The 21,725-nt window shown below is 39.7% G+C and overlaps 1 protein-coding gene across 3 annotated transcripts in view; it reads right to left on the bottom strand.

Annotated features, from left to right (window-relative positions):
* Window positions 1-19,971, bottom strand: part of SGMS2 (sphingomyelin synthase 2) — a 54,089-nt gene extending 34,118 nt beyond the window's left edge. Inside the window, exons 1-2 of one of the 3 annotated variants that reach the window (XM_033513630.1) lie at window positions 19,841-19,971; window positions 19,182-19,213 (exon numbers count right to left, since the gene is read on the bottom strand). The gene's annotated coding sequence lies outside the window, so the exon portion shown is untranslated. Of the gene's footprint in view, window positions 1-5,084; window positions 5,611-9,319; window positions 9,376-19,181; window positions 19,214-19,840 lie in introns of those variants that run through there. The other 2 variants (XM_015625553.3, XM_015625549.2) reach the window with 2 other exon arrangements.
* Window positions 19,972-21,725: the final 1,754 nt, after the last annotated feature.

Here is a 21,725-nt window from a genome sequence, read left to right as displayed (position 1 = left end):
CACAGCATTACATGTTTTAAGATGTCCTTTTTAAGTGACTGCAGTGATGGGAATACTTTGTTCCAGTAGAGCCTGTGTTCAGTCTCAAACCAAGACATGGGCAGTGATATTTAGCATAAAGCAACTACAGGCAGCAAGTTCAGTTTCCCATTTACAAGGTTGATGTGGGGAAGTAAAAAAGAAGTTAAAAAAATAATCAAATAAACTAATTACTGTAGAAGCACACTAGAGCTATCAACAAGCTAAAGGATTATATCGTGCCCTCTAGATAAAAGAGAGAATTAATGACTATGAGGCATGACCTTCTCTACTGCTGCTTCTCTCCAGCAAATTATGTCACCTAAATAAGGAGACTGTCTCATCATTTCTGATTTAGCAGTAGTCTGGAATATTAAATGGAGCATACAGAGTTGAATTCTTTGATAGGACATAAGCATAGCATAGCTGAAACTGGAAAAAAAGTCTGGAGACTGCCTCTTTATTTAGCTCTGCTCCACTAACCAACTGTCCAGCACTAGAGTGAACATAAGCAGGAACTTGGGTGTGTGCATAAGTAAACATTTTGTCACTGTTATGTACATTTCACACGGCTGAAACGAACTGTGAGGAGTCATTCAGCACTCACCACACAACAATTTAAGATCTGAGGAGGCTAAGCAAAATACACACTCTAAAAAGAGAAAAAATAGAAAATGAAAACATATTTCAACACAACAAAACAAGTAGTGAGAGCAGGTGACTTCTTAATAAAGGACTTTTACAGACACAAGTGTTCTATTAAAGATTTTCTGGGGAGGTAACATATGCCAAAATACTTGTAATAATATTTCAGTAAATGGAAAAAATTACCATTTGCTTCGGGCTTTAAGCTAGGTCTTACAAGATCCAAGAGGCCTGTTCTTTGAGGCTGGACAGACTTCTGCACTCTGATAGGACTAAAGCCTCGTATTTATTTTATAGTTAACTCAGGTTTAAAAAAACAACAAAACAAACCACAACCAAAAGCAACCAACCAAAAAAAACCCATCAAATTTAAGTTCTAGCATTAGAGGCATGAACTGTGATCCTAGATGTATGATCAAGCAAAACAAGAAACCCACTCTTCTCTAAGTTACACACTACAAGCACAAACTCCAGTTATGAACTCTTTACTATCAGAACTTGCATAAAGACAGAAATAATATAATAATTAGTCAGAATAAATGTACTAATAGTGGGCTTTTTTACTTCTATGTATTTAGTCCATATTAGTACTTAAAACTTCACTCTGTGAAAGCTTAAGCTTACAGTAGCAGCAAGACTGACACAGGCCTAAGATATCAATAGGCAGTCTAGATAAAAAGATCTTTCCCAAACACAAGGAGGTTACAAAATTTTTCACGGGCCATACTGGTTTATGACAACTAACAGGTAAACCTGCCTCTGAAACATTTCACTGAGAGCATGACCAATTGCCTGGGGACCCTTGAAAACCAGTGGTCATAAACTGATGCAGGCAGTTTGCAAATTCTCAGATGGGGGATTAGAAAAAACACCTTAAATATAAATATCTCCCTGGGGTTTTTTGTTCACTTCCATTGATTTCTTTTGTGATATCCATCTCTTCCACCATCAAAGTAATATCAGTGTAATTGAAGATACAGTTAATCATCATTTGTACTTCAAACTTTTTACCTAGTTTCAGCCATTATATGCTTACATCTTATCTGAAAAACTGAATCCAACTCTATATGTTCCATTTAAGATTTTAGATTACAGCTAAATCAAAAATAATCCAGAGGGAATTTATTTTAAATTTAGCCATTCTTAAGCAAACATATTCCTAAATGCTCTGCACCAGTTCAGCTTAAATCAACCAAATTAAGCTGATGCAACTTTTGAAAACATTCAGTGCTGTGCCCAAGAGGCTCAGCAGTTCCCCAAGGAAGAACAGGTGTACAACCCTAATCCTAATTTACATCAGTAACCACAGACATAACACTGCAAAGTTTAATACAAAGCTTACTACATGGCAAAGGATCCTAGTAAGATTCTGCCTGCGAAAATCTCTTCATATAAAGAAAAAGAAAGAGAAGACTACAGGACAGAGCAGAAAGAGATGAACTCTATAGGCCAGGTGAAAAGCCAGGAACAGGAAGACATTGCAATATGTGACTGCAAAACTCAAACTCTGGAATTCTTACAGGTCTACTAATATCAGCAACTTCATTTTGTATACAAACTTTATCAAGAATAAGTGAGATATCCTTGAAATTTATACATGGCAGTTGAAAACTAACCTCTATCAACTGGGGAGGGTAAGTGACAGCAAGGGCAAGTGACACCTGACTTTTTGTTCAAATGAATAGGACATTCTCCCATTCTAGAGTTACATTTTGGAGAAACTTTTTTCTGGAAAAAATAAGTAGTCGAATCTTGAACACATGCTTTTTTGCTATAAAATTCTCTTGTCGGAATGAATGCAGTGAAGTTCTCCTGATTAATGATGCTCATTATTTTCTCCGAGGATCTAGACCCAAACACTGGTTCATTAAGAACCATTCTACATGCAATGATCACCTCAACAGCCTCAGATACTCTGACAAACTGTTTCTTCATTTGTACAACAGATTAGACTCCAACAGTTTTAAATGCCATCAGATTGCAAGCAGGACCCACCTGACACACGGTAAATCAGGAAGTTTTACTCAGCAACCACAAGCATGACCTCAAGGCACAGTAGTCCCCTTGTTTTACAGATACTGCAGGTATGTTTGCTAGAGGGTAAGTATCATATTTCCCTAAGGCTGCTTCAACTTTTACTATATATTTTGGTTCTATTAAAATTCCTATCAACAGCCACAGACTTCCAAAACCAATTATATTGGTACGAAGTGCTTCATTCTCTGCATCACCCATATCCCCACAAGATCTGTTCTGGGGAAGAAAAACAGTGATAACTGTTAGTGTTAACTTAAGCCAGCATCCTCATACAGGAGTCGCTTGTGGTTATTAACATTCTGGAGCCTCACCAGAACAGCTGGATTTCAGGATAGTTAAGAAATATCAAGAATAGGCTTTCTGTTTGAAAGATAAGACAGAGCTATCTGTGTTACATAAAACTTTCCCATTAGCAGCTCTTAAGGTCTTCAGCATCTGCTGGGACAGTGGTGCCTGGATGCCTGACATTCTTAGTGTGCGCAGCATCTTTGGGGACAGTGGTGTCCATGGTACAAACAGTTCTACCAGCAGGGAGAGATCTCTGAAGACAGTGGACCTAGTGTTACATTAATCTTCGCAGCATCTATCCGGACTAGTGCAATACCATAGCCATACTAAATAATATGTCACAACATCTGTATTGTCCACTCGCCACAAACAGTACCAAATAACATCGTAGGCCAACAACCCACCAAAATCAGAAAAAAAATCCAAACAGAAGATGCAGGCAATTTTATTACAAATGTCTGTATCTTCAAAGTCTACTTCTGTTCCAGGAGACTACAGTGTAAAGAGCCATTTCTTAAAAAAACCCCTCTATTTTCTGCTCCTTAAAAAGGGCTACTCATCTTTTAAATCCATCATTTGTTTAAATACTTATTTTGTTAATCCGTTAAAATCAATACACTACTTTTTAGTCTTCATACCTTTAGTATGTTATACTCATACAATGTAAATAAAGAACTCCAGTTTTCAGAATTAAAAATCCCCAAGATTAAGTCTCTTATTCAGCTCTTCCAGAGACAGGGAGGTTTGTGTGTGGACCGAGTTTTCTGCATTGATAAGGACATCTTCAGTTTTTCACTACACTGTATCCCTGATTTACCATTTCTGATCTCTACTTAGAAATTAATTCAGAACTTAATGTTTCATCTTACAGTATTACAACTAAAACACACTTTTACAATGCCGAAAAGTAAATGCTTATCAACATACTAAACAGGGTGCACTGGAGTATTTTTCTAAAGGACAGAAACAAGTACATGTTTTTCAGTAGAAAGTCATAATCCATGTCTGATTTTGAACAAACAGCCTAAAAGGAAAGAAATATGGGAGCAAGCACATTGACCTTTCTAGCAAATTAAGCACTAGATTATTTAAGTTAGGGCAAAACAAGGAATAAAAATTACTGGTTTCACAGCAATTAAGTATTTAAGGCTATAGAGCCTCAAAAAACCTGCCTTGCCAAATAATAATACACCTACGCAACTACACTAAACATAATGAAAAAAAAGAAATTGATTTAAGACAAACCATTTAATAAGTGTGGTTTAAAGTGAAGCCTGCCAAAACGCCTGTAAGGCCTGCTGTCTCGGAGGAAGTACCAGGCACCTCCTCAGTTTATACTAATACTTCTACAGAACCATTCACTTGTATAATTAATATTGCATAAATTAATAGCTGTCAAGTGCTGTGAGGACAGATCACCTGCCTTCCTAAGGTATTCAAATTAAACAAAAGAATTTGTTTAGAAATTGACTAAACTGATCAACAGCTGTTCTACAGTGTATCCTAGTTTTATCACCCTGCCAGAAGATTATGCATTAACTACTTTTCACAAGGATTTTAACCTGGATTTACTCCAGAAACCATACAACATTAAAAGAAATGCAACCTGCCACTAAGTCAAGAAGTTTAGTTCAGCAGCACTTCAGGAAGTTTAAGAGTGGCTTGAACAGATCAGACATGCAACAAGGAAAAAAGAAACACCTATAACAAAACACCTTCACAACACCCTTACAAGTCTTATAATACTCTATCTTCCTGAGAAATCCCACATTTTGAAGTCCCCTCATGAGCAGCTAGGTACGTGGTACCGCTCTAAGGGGTATGTACACATTGCCCATACCAAAACCATAGATTTTTACTCGCAAACTAGGTATATTCTGTAAATCACCTATTGGCAAGAGAAATCAAAACAGCAGGTGCCCTCCCTAGCTAGAGGGGTCTCAAAGTCTAGAAATGGAAGAGACCACAAGTGCATAATTGCTCTTCCCAGTCTCTATTCAGCTGACACACATAGGTCTTCTGCGAAAAAGAGTCTCTCCAAGCCGGTACCTGTGGTATGCCACGGTTTTAATCCACCTATGCCGTTCCCAACTTACCTACTCAGCCGTATATGCAAAAGCTTGCACTGCTGGCAGTTCCTCCTCCAAAGGCGGCTGGAAGTCTTTTTTGGAGCCTCAGGGCTCTTAGGTTTGGGCTCTGCAGTTCCTATGGGCAGACACTCCCACCAGTGAGGCAGCAGCACGCAGAAGCAGCTAGAAAGTTTGCCACAACCTCTACCTTCCCCTGCAATTTTCTCCTCTCCCAGCCTCAGCCTCTTCTCCTTCCTGGCGAAAGGGACGGGCGTTAAGGGCGTCGGCGGAGGCGACACTTCTCGCGGAGGTTTCCTGCCTCAGCAGTGCCGCAGCTGGAAGGGCTCTCCCGCTGGAGGGCGGCTCCGGGCCGGGGGGCGCCGGGGGCAGCGTTCGTTCGGGGCTGCGGCCGCCGCCGTGTTTGCCGCGAGCCTCATGCTCGCCGCGGTTCTCCCTGACATCATTCATTCTGCTACGCGCACGCCCGCCCACTCCATTTCCAAGCCGTGACTCACCCGGCGCTGCCGCCGCTGTCCGGGGCAGGGCCGGCCGGACCGGCCGGACCTCTCGGAGCCCCCGCCCGCCGCGCAAGGTGCCGGCCCCGCCCGCCCGCGCGGCCCCCCCGACGCGCGCCTCTGCGCGCGCGCCGCCCGCCGCCCCCTCCCGGCGGGGCCGCGCGCCCGCACCGCCCCGGCGCGCGCCTCTGCCGGGGCCGCGGGGATTCGGCGGGGCCGGGCTCCCCCCGCCCCGAGCCCCTGTACCGTGCCCGCCTGCTCCTTCCCTCGCACGGCTCACCGCCGGGCAAGGGCCACGTTAGCCCGGGAAAGGAGGGCTGCCCTGCCCCCCTGAAACGCCTGCTACGGGAAGGGCACCGCCCGCCCCCACAGCCAGCACGGGGACAGGTGCCGGGGCCGCCCCCGCAGTCAGGCCATAGCCGAGAGCCGCCGCCCTCCGCAGCGACGGGCTTCCCGGTTTTGCCGGGGGATTTGATTTCCCCAACTGCTCACATGACGGATGACTGTCACTGAAAGCCCCTGCTTCTCAAGTCCCCTCCTCTGGACCTGCCTTTCCCCGGGGTTTTGTTTTTTTTTGGTGGGGCTTTGTTTGGCTTTATTTTATTTATTTTTTTTTGCGGTGGGTGGAGGGGTATTTTTTCGCCCCCCTCCCTCTTTTGTTTTCAGAAGAGTTCCCCCATCATTACGTAGCAGCCAGATTTTGTTGGGAGTTTTCCAGTGTAAGAAACACGTGATTGGCGGGGGAGGAAGGGAGGGGGAAGAAGGTGTCTACTCATCCCCACCGAAACTCGCTCTGGCCGATACACACCTGTCCTGCCACACTCACCCGGCTGCAGCGCCCAGCGGGCACATGACAGCGCCGGCCCGGCACACAACCCTGGGTTCGAGGAAGGCACCTGACCCTCTGTTCGTCACACCCCTGGAAAGCCCCCTTCACCCAGCTATTGGCTATTCTGCTTGGGTTGCTCACACTTTGTTTTTTTCCACAAAAGCTTGGGGGAAGGGAAGAGGGAATCTGCTTTATTCCAGCACAGAGTGGAAAAATTTTCCGCACTCTCAGATTTCTGTGGGACAGAGAAACTACCCTGGTCCAATAGTGACAGCCAGGGCACTGCTACAAACAGAATGCCAGGATTTCCAAGTTTTATCTCCTGCAGGCTTAATGCAAACAGTTGCTTATAACCAGATAAACAATTCAGCAAGGGTACTGCTATTCCTGTTGCTAGGTGAATGCAAATACACACCTGTAGTGCTGAGCCAAAGACAGCTGCTGGAACCTCACAGCTCTCTTTCCTGCCACTGTGATCCCTCCCTCCAATTCTCCTAAGTGGGAAATGCATCCTTTAAAATAAAATCTAAAGGATAAAAAAAAAGGTAACATGGGAAGGGAATTTGTTTTTAACTGATTACAAAGATACCTACCTATGCCTTATTGCATACACAATCACATGCATGCCTTTGCAGAATCATATCATACTTCAACCTGTTATGCAGACAGGATAACTGACAGAGTAACAGATCAAGAGTAGAAATAGCAATGCAAGTGTAAAAAAAAAGTAACTACAGGTAAAAATACATATAGGTACAGCAAAGGCTAAACAGAGGCCTCCCCTAGTTTTCCATAAAAAAAAGCCACTGAAGAAAGGTTAAAAGCAAAGTCTGGAAACTTTACTGGCATTTTTCCAAATTATTTAGATGGATCAGTAAACTGAAACACTGGCATTACTCTTAAATAATAGTCTCTGAAGCATTGCATTTGAGTCAGTAAAAAATAGCAGTACATTTTCTGACTGTTCAAGGCTACACTTCACACCCAACCCCACAAGCCCATCCATGCAGAGGAAAGGTTGAAGCGTAGAGCTCAGAGGTGGATCTGTGAGGAACAGCTTGCAGGAGAGGGTCTTTAATCTGATAAGAACTGTTTGCAAGTCCTGCATAACAACAAACCTTGTGAAAGCAAGCAGCAAATTTGTGAAGTCACAAAACTTGCCAGAGGAAATAGCAGCACATCTCTTGATCTTTACTTTAAGCTAAACTAACTTCAGAAGATTCTTTTCAGACAGGAATTATGTGAGAGACAAGAAGACTTACAAAATGATAAGTTATTTTGAGGAAAAAGAAACCTTGTACACACAGACGAGAATTCCATGGTGAGACTCACATACAAGTCACATTCCCCTTCACCTCCCAGGGAGGCAGACGAGAGGGAGAGTACAGAAACAGAGTTTTGAGGGGGGAAAAAATTACTGTTCCTTTCACTTGGAACAAACCCAGCATCTTTTTCATTACTGTTTACTTTTTTCCCCCCCTTTCATGAGATCAGCAGGGATATTATTGGAAACAGTAATTCTATAAACGAACACAGCCAGCTTGTGCATTAAAATTCTGACTATTTCCAAAGAGACACTCAAGCAGTTTTCAGAAGCAGCTACCACCAGAATCCTGCTTAATTCTACCATGGGAGAACTGAAGCTGCAAGATTGGGTTTGTGGTGGGGAGAACCAAGAACCGTACAGAAATTTCTAGTTCAAGCTGACTTGACAGTTTATAGACAGAATAAACAGTTCTACTACAAAAAAAAAAACAAAAACAACAAGCTTTTTTTTTGTGTGTAGTCAAGCCATAGCAGAATTCTGTGCAGAAACTTGATAGGCAAAAACTATGTACCTATGCTCAGCCTAAGTAGTTTCAGAACTAATTAACTGTATGAGCACACATGTTCTAAGGAGCTCACGTACATTTGTAGCCTTTATTGCAGCTGTGTTAAGAGCAGATGAAAACATACATATTTTATGTGAGTGTATGACACACTTCAATATAATTATAGTCACTTATAATTCTTCCTTGCCTTTTCTTCAGGTAGCATATAAATCAGGATAATCCTGTAAACTCCTCCTATTCAGGTCTAACATTCTGTTCTGTACCCTGGTTCTCATGGCAGCCCCAATATATCTGTGAAAGTGCTAGTTGATACTTCTACCTTAAAACAGATGGAGTAACTCCAGAATGATTTATTATTCCCACCCAATTATGAAAGAGTAAAACACTAAAGCCCAGTATAAGTAGATTATACCATGAAGAGATTTTTCATCAATCTTTAAACACCCCCTAACAAAAATAAGTTCCACAGTTTTTGAATTAGATGCATTTCAGCAATGACATGAATTCTAGGCCTCCAGATTATTATTTTTGATCCATTTACTAGTTATTTTTCATCACCAAGGGCTTTAGAACAAGGAGAAAGCTTACTTTGTAAGCTCACCATTAATGTCACTATTTTTTGGCAACCAAAGAAGTGGATGAAAAGATAAGCCACTATAGAAATCATAAGACAAGTTTTTCCATCGCTCCTTTATAAGCACCAGTTCCAAAGTACACAGTCCTGCCCTACTACTGGAGAGGCTGGGGCCTTAAGAAACAAGTTTATAAATTGCCACAGCTGGATCAAGCACAAGCTCAGCTGCTTAAAGCCTACCTTAACAGGTCAACCCCTCAAAAATAATTAAAAACAAAACCAAATAAAAAAGGAAGACTACTACTTACTATAAAGCACAGTGCTTGCCAAGCCAAGCACTGCCATACTAAGCACATAGACACCGCTTCAGTGCTACCAGCTTGCACGAAGAGCCCTCAAGCAAAGAAAGCTCACCGACGCTCGCTCAGCCCAGCGGAGCCCGGCCCACTCCCCACGAGGGGAAAGCCGGGGGAAGCGCTCCCCGCCGGCCGCCCGGGGTTACCTGGGGTTACCTGCGGCCTCCTGCGCCGGCCCAGCGCTCCCGTGCCCGCCTGGCCCGGCCCCGCTGTCCCACTGCCGAGGCACGGCTGCCGCCCGCCCTTCCCGAGCTTTCAAAGGAGGCGGGAAGCGGCGCCAGGCCAATGGCAGCAGGAGCCCGCCCGCCCCGCAGGTGCCCGCCCGGGCTCGGCACGCAGCGCCCGCCGCCGCCTCCAGCTCCGCTCCCAGCGGGGTCCAGCTTGGAGGTGGCTCTGGAGATAGCAGATGCTTCTTCCTCCAGCCACTCTCTTTCGCATCCCCGAGACCTACAAATCTGTGATTATTGTCTCTCGTTTGCCTAACCTTGGTGCTTTACACAGTTTACATTCCTCAAAAATTGCTATATTAGCTGTTTTCATAACCACCAGCTAGGCAGAGATATTTAGCTTTTTAAACTATTTTTTCAAGGGCTTGTGCGATATTGAGAATGTCCCTGGATAGTTTCAGAGAAAAAAAAAAAAAAGAAGAAGCTTTGTGGAATTATACTCCCTGCTAAAGAGCATGTGGGGAAAAAAAACCAAACTGATTTAGACTACAGATTTTTTTTAACAAAGCAATAAGTTAAAAGAAACTTTTTACTTTCCCTCACTATTTCACTTTCATAAGCAGAAAATCCGTACCTCAAAGTTATCCTATTTTTTTTTATTTTGGATGTATTGTGGGATCATAGAATCATAAAATCATAGAATGGTTTGGGGTTGGAAGGGACCTTGAAGATCAAGGTCCAACAGCCCTGCTGTGGCCAGGGACACCTTCCACTAGACCAGGTTGCTTAAAGCCCCACCCAGGGATGGGGCATCCACAGCTTCCCTGGGCACCTTGTTCAGTGTTTTACCACCCTCACAGGGAAGAATTTTTTTCCTAACATAGCTAGGAATGGGACAGAGCAGGGAAAAGACGGGGGTGCTTTCTTGTTTGATTTCGGTAATTATTTAAGTATTCAAACTGTATTAAATCAGACATGCCTTAGAAGCTGTGAAATAAGAGATCTTGGTTCAGTTTCTTTAAAAACTGAAGCAAAAAATTGATTTTCTGTCTAAAATACGTGCCTCTAAAATTACTGTCTCCAAATTCAGAGAGGTTTCTATACACTACTGTGGCATTTCAATAAATGCTTTTCTTGTATGAAGCAAGGCTTTGGCAGAAATAGGAAGAGTGGAGGTACTTCCTTGACAGAGGCTGTAGGGAGGAAATGGGAAAATAAATTCTAATTTATCATCTCTATATGCATGCAAGGTGATTCTAGGAAAGTAGATGACACTGAGTGATGCTGCTGACACGCCTGAAGGACAGGATACCAACCAGAGGGACCTAAAGGATTCAGAAGTGGGCCTGTTGGAATCTCATGAAATTTAACATGACCACGTGCTGGGTTGGGACAACCCCCAGTACCAGCACAGGCTGGGGATGGACAGACAGGGAGCAGCCCTGCTGAGAAGGACCTGGGGGTGCTGGTGGGTGCAGGATGGACACGACCCAGCCATGGGCACTCCCAGCCCAGAGAGCCAAACCTGTCCTGGGCTGCATCCAGAGCAGCGTGGGCAGCAGGGCCAGGGAGGGGATTCTACCCCTCTGCTCTGCTCTGGTGGGGCCCCACCTGCAGGGCTGCACCAGCTCTGGGGTTCCCAGCACAGGAAGGACATGGAGTGTTTGGAGTGCGTCCTGATGAGGCCACTAAGTTATCAGAGGAATGGAGCGCCTCTCCAGCAAGGAAAGGCTGAGAGAACTGGGATTCTTCAGTCTGGAAATGAGAAGGCTTAGAGATGACCTGTTGCTGTTGGACACAAAATGAGTCACACAGATGCAGCTCGAGGTGTGGTGGAAGGAGTGCACTTTATTTTATCCCTCAGTATTTATAAGCTTCTGACCACAGCCAGGGATTGGATAGTCAGGTTAACACCTTCCCAACCGCACTGGCCGTGAGAGATGTCCATCAAAAGACGTGTATCAGAAAGAATGTATACATATCTATGTTTACAGTCACTGTCCTGAGAAAGTTTTTAGAAACTATGTCAACAAGATCGAAAAACTGAGTTTTCAGAGTGACAATGACCTAATTGTTGCCTTCCAGTACCTGAAAGAAACTTACAGAAAAGATGAGGCAAGATTATTTACAAGTGCATGTAGTGAAAGGACAAGGGTGAATGGGTTTAAATTGAAACAGAGTATCTTTAATTTAGATATTAGGAAAAGAAATCTGTACTGTGAGGGTGGTGAAGCACTGGAACAGGTTTCCCAGGGAAGATGTGGATGCCCCATCCCTGGAGTTGTTCAAGACCAGGTTGGATGGGGCTCTGAGCAACCTGGTCTAATTGAAAGTGTCCTTGTCCACAAGGATCTTCAAGATCTCCTTCCAAGTCAAACCATTCTATGATTCTATGAAGCTGCATCAAGCAGAAGTATGGGAAATATTCTCAGTCTACTTCGGAAAAGAAGTAACACTTTTGGAAACAACTAGAAGATCAGAAGAATGATGCTAGGCAGCTAAAAAGGCTTATTAAAGCTTTTCTGTAACATCACAAGGATTTCTGGATATGATAATAAATGCATGAAAAATAAGACAAGACTGCTGCGCTGTAACAACTGTCACAAAGTCAACTGACAGGTGAATTATCCCTTTTTTTTTTGCTACTCAGTCTTATCTACTGTATCTTCTCTTCATGCTCCTGAATAGCTTTCCTCTCTAACTCCTCTGATCCCATCTTTCCCATGTAACTTTCTTTTAATTTCTCATCCTTGGGCCTTTTTTTTTGTAGCAGACCCATATTCTGAAGAGTTGGGCTAAGCCTCTGACTACTAGACACCCTCTCCAACAAAACGTTTATAGGGCTTTTCCCCAGTAATGCAAAACAGAAGCCCATAAATTTTAATATAAACTGAACAGTAGCTGAACAGATCAATAGATTATCTCTGTCTCTCTGTGTGTGCTTTTCCTATGATGGAAATTTTTTATCTGATTCAGCTGGAAAAGGAGAAAAAAAGTAGAGGGAAAAGGAAGTAAGACTGGAACATGAATGAGCAATACAAAATTGCTAAGATCTACCCCTCCCCATTGAAGCTTAGGAGCAATATAATTTATGTTTCATTATCTTACATTTGAAGATTCTATTAATATGAGGACTTCTTTTTTAGCAAAAATTATTTTTAAACCTAAGCAGCTGACACAATTGCATGAGGGACAGGTGGCCTACTTTAAAAAAAAAAGTGACTGCTGTTATCATCTGAATGTAAATTCAGTATGAAACACATGGAGAGCTCTAACATAATATGGTAACCTCCTGTCTAATCTTCTGTCCTGGCTCTGATAGCAGGCAATGCAAGAAGCTTCAAGAGAGGCACAGAGGCAATATCAGTAAAAGCTGGGAAAAGGACAAAAAGGAGCAAAGCATCCTTCTGTCTTAGCTGCTTATCTACTTACCTTCCAAAGGAGAAGAACAGAATCATTAAATTTGGAAAAGACCTCTAAGATCATCAAGTCCAACCGTCCACCTAGCACCACCACCACGTTGAGCATTAAACCATGTTCTCAAGCACCACATCCACACATTTTTGGAACACTTCCAGGGATGATGCCTCCACCATTTTCCTGGGAAGTCTTTTCCAATGCTTTACAACCCTTTCCATTAATTTTTTTTTTTTTCTAATATCTAAGCTAAACCTCCTCTGGTGCAACCTGAGGACATTTCCTTATGTTTTCTTTCTGCCTAGCATAACAGGATATGCATTTTCTCCTTTTAAGTAAATAGACCAGCAACCAACAAGTAAATTTTAATGAAGTTATGCACTTAAAACCAAAAGATTGCTGCTTTTGGTGCATTTTTCTTGTGCAGAAGATATGATCCTCCTCAATTATGTAAGACCTTAATACAATCCTATGCCTATTTCTCTAAGGCTTTAAAAAAGTTTGAGGAAAAATACCAGAAGGTGGACAAAATAATCTCAAAAGAAATTTTGCTATTATTTTGTGTAAGACTGTAGAATAAAGTCTGACTGTGAAATAATGGCTAAAGACATTCTGACAGCTATCATTTAAGTGAACTTTACTTCAAGTAAGTGAATGAGTCATGAACCTCAAAAGTAAAGAAGCAAAAGACAGAACTGACTCATATATCAATTCTGAATTTCAAATATGACACGCTTCTTTGACATTCTGTGTATTAGCAGGGCTTTAACATGTCTTCTTTTTCACTGGACCAAAAAGATAAATGAGTTTAGTAAAAAGACATATGTATACTTTTGTTCCACTGTATTTGAAATGTATTCAGAAGTAATTTGGTACTTATTCTTACTTGGAAGCAAAATGCCCTAGTGTCAATTATTAAAGTGGTGGCCAAGAGATTTAGTGCAAAGGCCACAGTTGAGAAAATGTTGTTTAATGGATGATTTTTTTAGACTGAAAAGCACAAGCTTTTCTGCCAGTTTCTACGTATCATCACACAGATATGATTAGATGGCTTCTGACGGCATGAAGCCAAGGGATCCAGGTATTGTTATGTCCTGCCAAATGTACATTTACTGTCATAAAAGCATGTTCTAAAGTGTCTTTTCCTTTGATTCATGTTTTTAAGTTGATTTGGAGGAAGATGCAGAAAGAGTGAGTTATGATACAAGGAGAAGGGTTCTTCCTATCTGATAAGAAAAAGGATGAAGCATCTTCTCAAGTGTCTAGCTTGAGAAGAGGGGCAGATCTCAGAACAGATGAGGAGGCTGATAGTTTTCAATGAAATGTCTCAATGGAAGACACAATAGCACAGTCTTGACTTTAGGTGTTCATACACAGGCAGACCTCTGTCTTCATTGTTAAGAGTCTAGATTCTTGTTCTGCTCTTATAAATAAATCACAAGGAGTTGTAAATATAGATGTCTCCAAGTTTGCACACACTAGGAAAGGCAATAGAAAGTAAGATGGAAATGGAACTATATTCAGCAATATGATGTTGATGGGAATCTTGTATCTAGTACGAATATAATTGATACTGATTAATTATGCACCAAGCTGATTTAGCATTGTTGTGCCAGTTCAGGATAGGCATAAAAAGTATCAAAGCATTAAAAATCCACAGTGTAATAGGCTTTGAAGAAGGAACTATACTGAAACCAGAAATATGAGGATCCTTAGCTTCCTTTCAGAGTACGAAGCAAAGCATGTATTGTACTCTGACTGGAGAGTAGTACTTCTTTCTGATCAAATAACAATGAGAAAATGGTGGCAGCTACTGCCCTGACAATAACATCCTTAGTAAGTTAATGACCAAATGTAATTCATGAAAAGATGAAGCTTTTTAACGTGTTTGCCTGAACCAAAAGCAGCTATGTTGATCATCTCATAGAAATAACTCCAGCCAAGGACTTTTCTAGCCCCACTGGAAAACCTGCAGTACCCGTGGTCTCTTCAGGTAAAAGGAAAGTAAGTATGTGTGATTTTCCCAGTAACTAGATAAAAATAGGATTGTACAGTATTGACTTCTCCAACATTCAGCTGCATATGAGAAAGAGGATGAGGTTTTCTTGACTTCAGCTCATTCATCTATATACCACAAGCAAACATCACACTAATTTTTATAAGTGGGAAATCTAGTGCATCTAGAATAAGTAAATCTTGGAAACATGAAATAAGCTCAGAATGAAAACATACTGGGATAGGGGGAGTGTCTGTGTGTGTGCTAGCACAGGTGTGAGACAGATCATGCCTCTGGTATTTAAAGGATGAGAAGAAACTTCAGAATCACCAAGTGCTGGAGTAATCCTTTTAACATGACTGTATTATAATATTATTCCAAGAATATTATGGAGGGAAAGAAGGCCACACAAGCCCACAGTGCTAAATGCTAAACTTTTTTAGCCTGCCAAAAAAATAAAATCCCAAACTTCATAGAAGATAGGCAACACTGGAAATCTAGTATTTGTCTTAGGATTTTTAAGTCTAAGACTGGAATTCTATTTCTAGGTCTGCTTTGCAATGTCTGGCAAGTTGCTTCTAATTATAGCTTTTATGTATTTTCACTGGTTTTTGACAGCCCAGTTACCAGGGACCTGTGACCAGCCTCCTCTATCAAAGATTTTGATGGGTTGTAACTGTATTTTGAAACTCTCAAATAAGTTTATACATATTTTTTTGGGGAGGACCTGTCCCCTAATTTTCCTTCCCATTGATCTGTCCATTTTTTAAAATACTTTTGAGCATTTTAATAATTTAAAATTATCTAGAAGTGAAGATCTGGAAAACTGGCTGTATGTCTGTACTTGTATTTCTGACTAGGAGAATTAAGTTTATATATTTTTTGACTTCCCAGGCTATTAATAAGTATATACTAAAGAGTTTTTATAATATGCAAGTATATTACTTGTACTGTAAGTAGTGCTAATGTTAGTTCAGCTAAGACATGGGCCATGGAACAAGGCATGATATAAGACATGGGACAATAGTATCCTAAGCCCTAATGGATGGACATTTGTGCATGAGTTTCAATCATTACAGCTTTTAGAAACCCTTTCTCAGTTTACAGAAATTAACTGTATAAGGGAAACTGTAGGGACCTCTGTGTTTCAACAATATCTCTGTATGGTTTATAAATAAATACATAAAAATTTAAAAAACACCTTGACATCCCTTACACCAAGTACAAACATCAATAACAGTAATGGAAAAAAACCTATGGATTAAAATAATGCTTCTTTCCATCTAAAAACTTGTACAGCAGTTGTGGATATTTCTAAAGATTACATTGACAGCAGCACTGAAAAAACAGTGATTCACCTTGCTAATGACCTCTGGTTTTGGCAAGATAATAAGTACGAGAAAAAGAGGAGATCATTCTTACCATAAACAGGAAAAAAGGCTTTATAACAGCAGCATTTGCTAGCACCTCTAAAATTAACTCTGGGTCAAGCTTTCCATGAGAAATGCTTTTTTTAGAATTAATACAGAGCAGCTCAGCTATAGACATATTAGAGAATATATTTTAAACAAGTTAGTCTGAAAAACAGATTTTAAAATAGTACACATGGTAACAAAAACATAAATTTGTATGGAATATTCATTTCTCTTATAAATTTTCCAGCCTAAGGTGTTTCCATCTTTCTGTGTGATTGAGCCATAAGGTAATTTAGGCCACAGAGTTCTCTTTAAATTGTAGCAGAGGTTAAAAGGCATCTCTGGAGGTCATGCAATCCAACCCATTGTCAAAGCTGGACTAGTCAAATATTTATTTTCTCTGAACTTTTAAACATTTAAAAATATATCTATATGCTATTTCTGGAATAAGGCAAATAATTCCTATGATATTAGTTTGTAGTGATGGGTGCTAAACTGCATATACATGTTCTAGAAACAGATTATGAGGTTTCACAGTAAAAAACATGAATGTGTGTGGTAAATGTAATCAATCATAAGATGTTGCTGTTAATGGCACCTAACCATTTACACTGGTTTCTGCCCATTTTTTAAGATCAATTAGTTAGATTCCAGTTAGATATTAATGTCAATTAAATTTTCTGGTTAAATACCAGGGCATCACTGTATTCTGCTTAGGTGAGTTGCTTAAGTTATAAAACTTAAATCTCATATGTAGAACTTCAGATCCAAATAATTCTGGACAGAGCCATCTATAATCTTTCTACCAACATTAATTTTTGAAGTCTAATCATAAAGTATAAAGACTAATCAATGTACTTTGCAGAACTTGGATATTTACAGACAAAGGCTTTCCTATGCATTTTGCTGCCTGTTTGTAACCAAATAAGCCATTTGAGCCAAGTAAGTGTAGGCCATCTAAATAACCACATTTCCTCATGTTCAATTTTCTCTTGTGCATAAGTACATGAAAACATAAATATGACAAAGTATGTATCAAGCGTCTTGCTACCCTCACTATGAAAATATAGGCCTTAACTATTAGCATATTTACAGAGGCTTAAAATAGAAATAAACCCCGAAAAAAGGATACCATTATTTTTTTCCTAAGCAGAGCATTGAAAAGCAACTTTTTCTTTTCTTCTTCTATCTAACGTTATAATTAGAAGAAAAGAAAAAATTCAATGTTAACTATTTAATTAATGGATAACTTGTATGATTTAAAGAAAATAATCTGTATTGAATTGGTGCAAATGTTTGGAATTTGTTCTGCAAAAGGAACACTATGGCATTTTGCAGTAGCTGGCATATGCAGCAGTGGGTATGTTTATATCTGTATTGATCTTTTGTGGTGTCCTGTAAAAGAGCTCTTTAAATTATTCATGTCTAAACCAAATTAGATTCTAGAAAAATACCTTTAGTGAAATCCATTTTAAGGGCAGTAGAATTGTGAGGTCAGCTGGCTTAACTATAGTGACTTCTAACAATCATTTAGTTGCTAGTAATATCTCAGTCACCATGTAAAAACTACCCTCAGCCACTGAATATAAAAGCAGTGGTGCAAAATAAGTTTAGATGACAGGGCTCAGAAGGTACCTTAATGGTCTATGCCTTTGTCTCAGAAGTTATGTCTTCTCAGGGCAGGAAACAAAACCATGTGGATAATAAATGACTAGTCCTAGAGCCTTGAGATTAACACCCTTCAACACATTGGAGGATATCTTACCACCTGTATATTCCCCTGAACAGGGGCTGTACTGTAATGCAACTCAATGAAATGATTCAGGTTTGAAATTCTTGAAAGAAATGGAATCAAGCTTTCAATGGGCACTCTGAAAAAGTACTGGCCAAAGCCAACATTCTGGGGCTCCTTGGTTTAACAGTGCAGAAACAAAAAAAAGTTTGTGAAGGGTTCATCTGAACAATGAAATGAATATCTAAAATTAATTGTTTATAGGAAACAGATACAAGAAATGGTAATATTATTTGAATACCCTGGTAATTGTTATCACTTTATAATGGCAGATACTTGAGTACTGGAGAGGAAAATGGCACTGACAGCTCAAGACTAGGAAAAAGCATCTGTTAGTCTCTCTTGATGAAGAGATTGCTACTCAGATACTCATAAAGAACTGGTAGAGTTTTAAATTTGTTGTTCTTTTCATGAGTGCTTCCAAGCCTATTGAGCAAGGCATTGAGCTGCCAGCAGGTATAATGATGCAGTCTCCGTATGCTGAGGTCATCCTGAGTGGCACATAAAATAGCCAAAGCAGTGTAGCTGTTGTAGCACAAGAAGACTGTGCCAACAAGTTGTCCAAATATTTACCTACCTTTATAGGCAGCTTTTACAGCTGACATGAACTGCTTGCTGCCATGGCTACGCTGTTTCCAGTAGCTGAGCTGGTTCATTTTAATCTAGTTTGAGTTTCTCTTTAAAACTGCAGATATCTCTCCATATCTCTACAAAGTTTGTGACCTTAGTTACCAATATGCAAATTTTTCTGTTCACTTTCTACAGCATGTAAAACACTGGATTAGAATTAAGTTAAATGTATCACATAATCTTACTTATAAAACACTACTACTCTGTGACAATGGTAAAGGGATTACGTGATAAAGCTGTAAAACCAGCTGAATTTAATAGTGTTTCTCAAGATGTCTTAACACCATTAACTTCTCAGGATTTCAATTTGTGCTATGGAGAGTCTTTTAGTTTTTAGACTTTGCAAGCATAGCCTGTACTGTTCCATTCTGTTGGAGGTTTGTTTTTTTTTTCTTTACTTTCCTGTTAGGTATTGTGGAGCAATAACACAACCCTCTCTACTGCTTTAACATACAATTCATATAATTATGAATTGTTACTATAATTAATTGTTATTATAATTAAAGCTGCACTGTTCAACTGGTGAATGGATTACATACTGGACATAGAGTGCTTGATTTTCATTCACTACTCTGTATGAAACCCAGCTGTTTTTACTCACCCTCCATTTTAGTGAAGCATGTCTGGAAAGACCTGCAAGGAGGAAAGAGACTAATAAAATTTATGTTAATTATTACAATACAAAGCCCCCTATTTTTCAGTTACTTCATAAATTCCTATGTAACTTGCCTTTAGATAGATCACAATTATAAAGATAAAAATAGATCAATCTTGTTCAAATTATTATGGTTTATTATTTGACTTGAATGCCCTATTGCAAACTTCCCTTGGATTGCCTGGTTCTACATATTCTTCACTATAAACTCCTAAATATATAGATATTAAACATTTGTTATTTATTTTAAATATTTATATATATATACAGACATTCATGCAGCTAACTCTTGAAGGATTAAAGCTGTGTTCCAAAATTATTATTCTTCATATGAAGGAGATGCAGCCAAATTGCAGAATGTGAAATTTATCTTGTCTGGTCTGGTTTCCGAAAATGTTGGTATTTACTGTAAGGCTTTTTCTACCCAATGTAAAAAGACTGAAATTAACACATGCCATTCAAAAGCAACTCAGATAAATAATTTTAACTAATTTAGTTAAATTATATATATATTATAGTTTAATAATTATAACTATAGCAGAAGAGCAGGCAACTAGCTTAGTTCTGATATATCCCCAAACAAAGTTAAATGAGATGAAACTTACCCTATCAGACAGATCTGGGTTTTCTGAAGAACATGTCAAAAGTAGTTTATTTTCTTTGTCCTGAAAGAGGCAATGAGGAACAGCTTCAAATTAAAATAATCTGGCACTGAAATTAGTAGCAAACAGTCTCTCATTTTTAATTCAGTCCTACATTTTCCTCATAGTCCGTAGCACCCACTCAATTTTTGGTACTGAGAGGGGGCTCTTAGCATCTGGATTGCTGTCAGTGGTGTTTTTCAACACAAAATATTTCTCTTGGCTGTTTTTAAAGTGGTTCAGTGTGCACATAAATAATATTTTAGCTACAGCAATTACCAAGCTGAGAATTTTTTAGGCAGGATCAGTATTTGGAGGAGTATTACATTCCAAAAATACCTTCTTCAGGCATCTAATAAGGAACATTGAAAGACATAAGGACAGTATTGTTCCTGAAGTCTTTCTTTGAGCTCCATAGAGGGCCATCTTTGTTTCATCTTCATAGTTACATTTATTAAAACTCAAATATTCTCAATGATTTTAGATGGTGATCTGATATGCAGCATTAGTAGCATGCCACAATTCCATTAATTCAGTGTTGAGTTTAATATATTCATGGTATAGAGCCATACTATTGGAAAATTCTACTCTCTTCCTTGGCAACTGAGAGTTGGGAATTCCTGATAGGTATGGTACATCTTAGGGCACATTCACAAGCAACCACACTTAGGCTCCTGAATAATCTCAGTAAATTATTTGAGTAATTGCAGTTAGTTTAGTGGTTTAAACTGATTTAGTATTGCTCCCTTCTTTTCTAAAACTGAAGAAGAGACAATTAGTGTGCTTTTCATGAGCTGCAACTTTCCACTGCAGAAACACTAAAATTCAGGTTACCTTGCCTATAAATACCTCCTTTTTAAAAAAATCCCATGACATACGGGGATGTCTGCAGGACATGTCTATCAATGGTGCCACATACCTATGCACATTGCACTAAGATTTTACTAATTTTTAGATTCATAGTACAAAGTTTACCTGCAGAGAAAAGAGAGTAATTCTCTGAACTGCTTGAAATGCAACAACACATCTTCTACTAATATTAGGAAGAATTCATATAATATAGTAGAATTATTTGCACTAAGAATTCCTTTACATCCATAGTAACCTTCTGGTGGAAACATTTGAATTTTACTGTAAGTGCATTTCTGTAGACACAAGCCTTCAAACAGGCATCAAAAACTCAGTGTGGTTTCTTCTGTAATTAAAATATTTTCATTTAATAGCAAAATATTTTTGTTCTTGTTCCAAGAACACACCACTGCAATCCAGTGTTTAAGCCAAATGTTTCCTTTTAGCTTTCCTCAAATCCTTAGCAGCCAAGCTATACATGACTTCAGTGGATTCTACTCAAGCTTTCCATAATAAACTGAAAAGTTTTCTTATAAATGTAGCAAAGAAGAAAAGCTGTGTCACACAGTAAATATCAAGTTCTCTCCTGCTGGAAAACTTTACCATTTGTATGAGAAACAGGCATCCTTCAGCCAGCACCTTGCTGAGATAATTCAGATTCATTAAGGTGTTTCCATAACCTTCAGTAGACGAAAGTACACTGGAAGAGCTCTAAGATTTACCTCATATTGAGGTAAATATGCTGATAACGTGCTAAAGTGAAGTCACAATGTAGGATGTTTATCTTAACCAAGAGTGCAACTCTGCTTAGGTTGGGAACATCACAGAGAACTGCAAATGAGATACACTGTGGAAAAAAACAGGTTAAACCACAAAAGTAGGCAACCTGTCAATTTCCTAACACAGCAACAACAGAAATCTGGTCTGCAAATATAATCCTATCAGCTGCAATAGTAGCATCTGGTTTTGGAAGACATTATATGGTACAGTCTGGGAAAGG

This window comes from Parus major, chromosome 4 (genome assembly GCF_001522545.3).
Source record: "Parus major isolate Abel chromosome 4, Parus_major1.1, whole genome shotgun sequence".
Classification (NCBI taxonomy): domain Eukaryota; kingdom Metazoa; phylum Chordata; class Aves; order Passeriformes; family Paridae; genus Parus; species Parus major.
The sequence above is the reverse complement of the archived record's forward strand: the minus strand, read 5'-3'. Positions and strand labels throughout refer to the sequence as shown.